Source organism: Rhineura floridana, chromosome 1, assembly GCF_030035675.1.
Source record: "Rhineura floridana isolate rRhiFlo1 chromosome 1, rRhiFlo1.hap2, whole genome shotgun sequence".
NCBI classification, from domain to species: Eukaryota; Metazoa; Chordata; class Lepidosauria; order Squamata; family Rhineuridae; genus Rhineura; species Rhineura floridana.
Window position 1 is genome coordinate 131,275,573 of NC_084480.1, and position 9,165 is coordinate 131,284,737.

A 9,165-nucleotide genomic window follows, 5' to 3' on the forward strand; every position below is an offset into this window, starting at 1 on the left:
ACTATTTTTGCAAGTAATTAAAATGTACACTTTTATTATAATCATAAATGAAATTGTTTACTGTGCATGCCTACCAAGATCCTGCTGTGATCTTCTGCTCAATTATTGTGCAGTATGCACACAGAAAAAAGCACTCTTGCTACTGCTGAAAGCTATAAACTTACTCAACTTGTAATGTGCAGAATAAGCAGGAAATAGAAGCCGTTGTCAGAACTTGTAGTGGGTCCTAGCTATTGTCTGGAGGTCAACAAATCCCTCGTCAATCACATCCCTGACTTCACTTATTGGCTAAAAACCTGAAAGGGTGGGGATTTGAGTAGCCGCCTATTAGCTCATATAACAGAAGTTGGGTGCAGGGGAGGTTGACATTTTGGTGTATATCTCTTGAACCAAACCATCTAGGAACTTTTTTTTAATGAAAGCTAAGAGTTTGGAGATTTGAGTGACTCACCTGGAGACTACTCCCCCCAAAACAGAATCTTTGGAGCTAGAGAGCTGGCAACCCTAATTCTGAATGATCTAGTCAGAGTCAGACCTGTTCTGTAGGTGGCCATACTTGAATCTAGAACTGGATATGTGTGCTTCAGCCTGAAGTCAGTTGCTGTCACTGGAAAAGCTGGAGCACAAAGTGCCCCAACTCTGCCATGCAGCACATCTTTATTGTTTTATTGGCCAGGCACGTAATACAGGAATACGTTTCTAATATTTATTTTATGCCTGGACAATCCAAACTTCAAAGGTTTTATACTTTGGATCACCAACAGGGTGCCCATGAGCACACATGGGTTCTCTGAGACATTTCCAGCACCCACAGAGGGTCTCCTCTTCCTCCTGGAATTAGGCTTGAAAGCAGCATTTGTTGTAGCTGATGGAATAGGTTGTGATAGCCAACAGAATTGGTTGGCTGGTGTATGTATGTTGGTTTCTCTGATCTGCAGGTGTGCTCACAGACCCCAAAAAATGGGCAACCCCTCCTTTTTACTTTTCCTTTATATGTTGTAGTGTCCACCATCTGGAATGCTCTTCCAATTGAGATTTGGCAGGCACCAACGGTGGGGTGTTTCTGCTGTCAACTAAAAAGTTACCTGTTCACACTCAGACTTTCCCAAACATTCTGTTTCCTGGCTCCTAACAGAGCAGAGCACTCTGGAGCTGTCTCAGTTGGTCTACAGGTGAGGACATATAAGCAAGCCAGTTTTCAGAAAGCGAGCGAAAAGGGATAGCAAACAGAAGTTTGACAAAGGAGCTGTAGGGAGGAAAGGAAAAAGTCCAAGAGGGCTCTGAAGCTGTGTGCTCTGAAGCCAAATGCTCTAAGCCATGTGCTCTGAAGGGCTCCATAGCAGCTTGATTGGAAGGGGTGTGGCCTGTTAGCTATTGGCTTAAGGGTGTGGCCTGAGAACTGCTGAGGGCAACAAGCAGCAGCTGTGTGTGCTGGGACTTTCATTCTGTTTCCTGACTCCTAACAGAGCAATTCAGAGGGAGCTGTGTCAGTTGGTCTACGGGTGAGGACACATAAGCAAGCCAGCTTTCAGAGAGCGAGCTAACAGAGTGAGCGAACAAAGAGAGCAAACAGCGGCTTGACAAAGGAGTTCGACAGGGGAGGTCAAGGGGGAGGGCCCTAAAACAAACAAAAAAATTACTGACTCTCCTTGTACAGCACACCACATACCAGTAGGACTCTCAAGTTTACTCTGTAGTAGGACAGGACAAATCACAGGCCACTCCAAAACAAGTAGTCAGAAATAAACAGAAGGTAGAAGAGTATGAATGGAAAGGATACACCAGTGGTTGTGACCTGCATGGTGCGTAGCATGTTGGTGTTCTTGCCTGAGAACAACACGGCGTACACGTGCAACAAGTGCAAGCTTGTGGCACTGTTGGAAGAAAAGGTGAGAGGCCTGGAACGGCGGGTAGCCACACTGAGGACTATAAGAGAAGAAGAAGAGTTCTTAGACAGAATGCTGGAACAGCAGCAGCAAAGAGAAGTGGAGGTGGAAGAGCAACAGCATGTGGTAGCAGAAGAGGAGACTGCTTCGGAGAGGAACAACGAAGTGGAGGAAACTCCGTGGGAAAGGGTGACAGGAGCAGAAGAGCTAGAAGACACCTTTCACCAGTGGCACTATGGAACCACTTTCAACCACTCGAGGAGGAGACTGGAGAACAGACTGTGGTGGAAGAATTACAGGAGGCCCCGTGCAACAATGAGTGAGAGGCTGAAGCTCCATCAAACAGGGCCAATGAAACCTCACCCCACAACAAAAAGAGAAGAGTACTAGTAGTGGGAGACTCCCTACTGCAAGGGATCGAAACCCAAGTATGCCAAGAAGATCCGTGGACTCGCCAGGTATGCTGTCTACCAGGAGGACGGATTAGAGATGTGACGGAAGGGTTGCCATCACTCATCAAGCCCACCGACAGGTATCCCTTTCTCCTCATCCATGTAGGAACAAATGATACTGCCAAACGAAGCTATGAAGAAATCACATCAGACTTTGAAGCTCTGGGAAGGAAACTCAAGGACTTTGGGGCCCAGATAGTTTTTTCATCCATCCTTCCAGTACTTAGAAGAGGAGTAGAAAGGGAAAGAAAAATACTCTGTGTGAATGAATGGCTACGAAGGTGGTGCCGACATGAGAGGTTTGGATTCTGGGACCACGGGCTATGCTTTCTGGAAGATGGATTGCTGGCAAGTGATGAGTTGCATCTCACAAGGACTGGGAAGAATGTGTTTGGCCACAGCATGGAGAAGTTAATCAGGAGGGCTTTAAACTGAATCCTAAGGGGGAGGGAGACATAAACTTGGTGGTAACGACTGATGAAGGCTTGTGCACAGTAATGGGAACAGAGAGATTGGCTGTAATAGGGACCAGTGACAGTCCTCAGAAAAATGTAGTACGGAAGCCAAGCCATAAATCACAAGGTCTTCGATGCCTGTATACTAATGCGCAGAGCATAGGAAACAAGCAGGACAAACTTGAACTCTTAATACAGGAGGGCAATTACGACTTGAAAGGTATAACTGAAACTTGGTGGGATGTCTCCCATGACTGGAATACAGCAATTGAAGGATATAACTTGTTCAAAAAGAATAGAAGGAATAAAAGGGGAGGTGGAGTCGCGCTGTATGTTAAAAATATATATCCCTGCACAGAAATACAGGAAGATGAGCTTGGTAGTTCCACCGAGAGTATCTGGATTAAAATTAATGGGCAAGTAATAAAAGGAACGTGGTGCTTGGAGTCTATTACTGACCACCCAATCAAGGAGAAAATGAGAATGTAACTTTTGAAAAGCAAATTGCCAATGTCACGAGGAGGCATGATGTAGTAGTAATGGGGGATTTCAATTATCCCGATATCTGTTGGGAGACAAATTCTGCCAAACACGGCCCCTCCAAGAAATTTCTGACTTGTGTTGGAGATAACTTTCTCCTACAGAAAGTGGAGGAAGCAACCAGAGGATCAGCTATCCTGGACTTGATTCTAACCAATAGAGATTATTTGGTGGATGAAGTGGCAGTTACGGGAACTCTGGGGGAAAGTGAATACTTGAATTCTTGATTTTAACAGAAGCAAAAGCTGAGAGTAACTATAGGCAGACCCTGGACTTCAGGAAAGCTGATTTTAATAAACTCAGAACAATTGTAAGTACAGTTCCATGGCAAGCAATCCTAGTGAGAAAAGGAGTCCAAGATGGGTAGGAGTTTCTAAAAAACGAAATTCTAAAATGGCAAGCAACTCCAACAAGGAAAAAAGGGGGGAAACAACAGAAGAAGCCAAAGTGGCTTCACAAAAAGCTTAGAGAGGACCTGAAAACAAAAAAGGACACATACAGGAAGTGGAAAGAAGGCCAGGCCACAAAGGGAGTACAGGCAGGTATCACAGAATTGCAGGGATGGTGTCAGGAAGGCTAAAGCAGAGAATGAGCTGAAGCTAGCGAGGGATGCTAAAAGCAACAAAAAAGCTTCTTCAGGTACGTCCATAGTAAAAGACAGAAAAGAAATGGTGCCATAGCTACTTAATGAGGATGCCAAAATGATAACAGATGACAAAGAAAAGGCAGAACTCCTCAATTCCTACTTTGGCTCAGTCTTCTCCCCAAAAAGGATCTGTGACCCTCCCGGGAAACATGAAGTAGAAGGGGCAGGATTGGAGCTTGAAATTGATAGATAAATGGTCAAGGAATACCTAATCACTTTGAACGAGTTCAAATCAGCAGGGCCCGATAAACTGCATCCTAGAGTATTGAAAAAACTAGCTGAAGAACTCTGTGGTGTTCGTTTTGTGTGGAGCTGGATAAAGAATTTGAACTGCGCAGGCAGAGAAAAAGAAACAGATCTCCATTGCTCCTCAGGAAGGATTACTCTGAAATGCGTTGAGCCTCAATAAATTTACCAAGCACTAGAGCCTGCCTCTCTTTTTTGTCCATTACGTGATGGTTTTCCCTTTTGTTTCTGCTCTAAAGAACTCTCAGAACCGCTGATATTATCTTTGTGAAATCATGGAGGACTGGTGAAGTGCTTGATGACTGGAGGAGAGCTAATGTTGTCCCTATCTTCAAAAAAGGGAAAAAGGAGGAACCGGGGCACTACAGACCAGTCAGCCTAACATCAATCCCTGGAAAAATTCTGGAGCAGATTATAAAACAGTCAATCCGTAAGCACCTTGAAAACAATGCAGTGATTACTAGGAGCCAACATGGATTTATGAAGAACAAATCCTGCCAAACTAATCTTATCTCAGTTTTTGATCGAGTAACCTCCCCTGTAGACTGTGGGAAAGCTGTGGACATAATATACCTCGACTTCAGCAAAGCTTTTGACAAAGTGCCCCATGATATTCTGATTAGCAAGCTAGCTAAATGTGGGCTGGATGGAACTATCAGGTGGATCCACAGTTGGCTCCAGAATCGTACTCAGAGTGCTTATCAATGGTTCCTTCTCAAACTGGGCAGAAGTAACAAGTGAGGTACCACAGGGCTCGGTCCTGGGCCCAGTGCTCTTCAACATTTTTATTAACAACTTGGATGAGGAGGTACAGAGCATGCTTATCAAATTTGCAGATGATACAAAATTGGGGGGCATAGCTAATACCGTGGAAGTCAGAAATAAAATTCAAAGGGACCTTGATAGGCTGGATGGAGCATTGGGCTAAAAACAACAGAATGAAATTCAACAGGGATAAATGCAAAGTTCTACACTTAGGAAAAATAAACCAAATGCAAAGTTATAAGATGGGGGATACTTGGCTCAGCAATACAACATGTGAGAAGGATCTTGGAATTGTCGCTGATCACAAGCTGAATATGCGCCAACAGTGGGATGTGGTTGCAAAACAAATGCTATATTAGGCTGCATTAACAGAAGTATTGTTTCCAAATTGTGTGAAGTATTTGTTCCCCTCTATTCAGCACTGGTTAGGCCTCATCTTGAATACTGCATGCAATTCTGGTCTCCGCAGATCAAGAAGGATGCAGACAAACTGGAACAGGTTCAGAGGAGGGCAACAAGGATGATCAAGGGACTGGAAACAAAGCCCTATGAGGAGAGACTGAAAGAACTGGGCATGTTTAGACTGGAGAAGAGGAGGGGATATATGATAGCACTCTTCAAGTACATGAAAGGTTGTCACATAGAGGAGGGCTGGGATCACTCCTCGATTGTCCCGGAGTGCAGGACAAGGAATAATGGCCTCAAGTAGCAGGAAGCCAGATTTCGACTGGACATCAGGAAAAACTTCCTAACTGTTAGAGCCATACGACAATGGAATCAATTATCTAGAGAGGTAGTGGGCTCTCCAACACTGGAGGCATTCAAGAGGCAGCTGGACAGCCATCTGTCCGGAATGCTTTGATTTGGATTCCTGCATTGAGCAGGGTGTTGGCCTTGATGGCCTTATAGTTCCCTTCCAACTCTACTATTCTATGATTCTGTGAACCACTATTGCTTGTTCACAGAGCTTGGAAGTAATTTATTACACTTGTATTCATTACATTTTTGAGGAACGAGTGGGTAATTCCTTTACATTTTGATTGTAATAGAACTAGGAGTAATCGTACTACTTTTGTGGAGTAATTGTAATGTTTCCAGCATTACTTTTGGGCAATACTTGGGGGGGGGCAGAAGGGAAGTCTCCTCCTCTGATTTGTGGATGAAAATCGTGTTCCTCAAAATGGGCTTCTGTGCAGTGTCGCTCTGCCCTCGTGCTCTGTGGGTGGGCAGGAGGCGACGAGCAAGGAGGTGGAGAGTGAAGCAGGGTGTAGTGGAGAAAACAATTGTTTTAAAAAATTGATGGTGGTGGTGAAGAATGGAGTGGAGGGAAAAAGGAGCCAGAGGGCAAGAACATGGGTAAAGGAAGAGGAGGCGGCAGCAGAATGGAGATCAAGAACTGTGGAGGTGAAAGTTGACAATGTATGTGTATGTGAATACTGTGTTTGCACTTGGCACACAAAGTGGCCTCCACCACCCTCTCTGGCTACTGTGCTGCATTTGCAGTTTTTTTTTTACTTTTTTGCATCTCAGGGGAAAATGTTTGCTTGGGTGAGTGTCCCTTGGTGGCAGGGCAGGGTCTGGGAGGTGGTTAAATGAGAGAGATTATGCTTGCTGGCTGATTGGGGGGGGTTGTACTTGGTTTGACGTGCAATATCTGAGTAGTGGCCTCTGCCTCCCTCCCCACTAGGGTTGCCACGTTCTTGGCCTGAGACTGATCCTGTATCTTTAGGAGAAGAGAAAGTCAGCCAAGTGTAGGTGTTCTTGCAACACTGTGATGGGAAAAACCACAAGGTGGAATTCTCCCTTCCTCTTTACAACTTTTAAAGATACAGAAGACCTCTTGAGGCCGGGCCTGGCAACCACGAGGTCTTCTGTATCTTTAAAAGTTGTGCAGGGGGGAGAATTCCACTTTGTGGTTTTTCCCATTACAATGTTGCAAGAACACCTGCACGTGGCTGACTTTCTCTTCTCCTAAAGATACAGGATCAATTTCAGGCCTTGAACCTGGCAACTCTAACTGTGGTGGATAATTTTGATTTATTTTACTGGTGGTGGTGGCACCAGCTGCTTGCACACACAAAAATGCCACAGTTGTATCTTCCCAGCTGCAATATGCACACTGCCATTATGTATGCTGCACATGCATAACAACGGCGGGAAAGCTTTCACCTCCCTTGCCTGGCAACAGATCAGCTGGGTGTGTGTGTGGAAACTAGCCAGGCTGGTAGAGTTCTGGCTCGTTGGCAACCCTTGTCCAGCATCAGTCCACAAGTTTCCTTGGCAAACTCTGGAAGATAGAATCAGAGAGGTGGGATGGACCCTTTGTTACCCTTCCACAATAATTTGTGGATCTGCATTTTAAAGACAGGGATTTCAATTTGGTCTTGCCCCTCAGGAGGGCCTCTTCTCTCAAAAACTGGGCTTTTGAAATCAGCTGGAGAGAGAGAGAGAGAGAGAGAGAGAGAGAGAAGCAATTCCCTTCTGTATCCTTAAGAGAATGTCCCTGAGAGGTTTTGCAAAGTAAAGATCCCACATTTTTATGGCAGGGCACAGATGTTTCTTATTACAAACTAAATTTAAAGTTAGACTTGAAGGATATTTCTATATTTGGTATATAAAAAGAAGTAGGCCCAGTAGTCTATGCTGTCTTGCTAAGAAACCAGAGTGACTTCTATTTCCTTTTGCTACCCAGCGCTTGAAGGTACTATTACACTGTCTAATGGCCACAATAAAAGACCAGAAGACACGTAAGAGATTTTGCATGGTAGGGTCCATATGTTGTGTCTTGGCATGGACAGGAATTAGTCAATGAAAAGGAAAACTAGAGAAAAATAACTTTGTGCTAAAATATTGGCAGAAATCCCTTATTTGCATGAACAGCCACAATTTCAGAACATTAAAGTATCGTCAGACTCCTTAAAAGACCTACTAAAGTGTCTCATAAAATGTGGAAATTTTGTTTTGGCAATCTACAGAGTCATGGATAGAATTAGTGGAAATCTCAGTCTCCTTCCAAATCAAGAAACCAATACTACAGCATCCCTTACAAATATAAATATGACAGGGACTTTGTAGAATAACACATACTCTTGTGCTGCCTTAAAAACTAACATATTTATTATAATGTTAGCTTTCATAAACAACAGTCCACTTCATCAGATGGCATCGATAAGCCAATTAAAAGTGCAATCCTATATATTACTCGAAATTAAGTAGCATTGAGTTCAACAGGAGACTTACAGGGCAATCCAATAAATGTCTACTCAGAAGTAAGCTCTATTGGGTTCAATGGGACTTATGCCCAGGTAAGTGTGGATTGGATTGCAGCCTTAGCCAGGTAAGTGAGATAAAACCCATTATATCAATTCAGGACAAAGGTGATAGAACTGAACCTTTTGCTAATTTATGCTGGTCTCTCCTTTGAAGTTCCTCTGTTCAAGAAAGGCCACTTGAAGTAATAGTGTGTCCTGGGAAGTTGAAATGTTGTCCCATTGGTTTCTGGATATTGTCCTTTCTGCAGTCAGATTTATGACCATTAATTTTATATAGAGACTCACCTATTTGTTCTTCTTTAAAGTGCAGAAGGGGATTGCTGGGAGATGATAGCGTAAAATACATTGGAAGATGAACAGGTGAATGAATTTAGAATGTTGTGGCTGATGTTATTTCATTATAGAATAGTGTTGCCCAGTGCCACAAGAAGCGACTATGTACACACCATACATTTGAAGCACAGTGAAAGCACATTATTGTCCCCAAAGATTCCTGGAAAATGTAGTTGTGTTAAAGGTACAGGGAATTATAGCTCAGACAGTGGTAGACAGAGTTGCCAGGTTCAGGGCCTGAGACTGATCCTGTATCTTTAGGAGAAGAAGAAGTCAGCCAAGTGCAGGTGTTCTTGCAACACTGTAATGGGAAAAACCACAAGGTGGAATTCTCCCTTTCCCCTGCACAACTTTTAAAAATACATTCCTGGCAACCAAGAGGTCTTCTGTATCTTTAAAAGTTGTGGAGGGGGAAGGGAGAATTCTACCTTGTAGTTTTTCCCATTACAGGGTTGCAAGAACACCTGCACTTGGCTGACTTCTTCTTCTCCTAAAGATACAGTCTCAGTCTCAGGCCCTGAACCTGGCAACCCTAGGGTAAACTACAGTTACCAGGATTCTTTGTGCTTT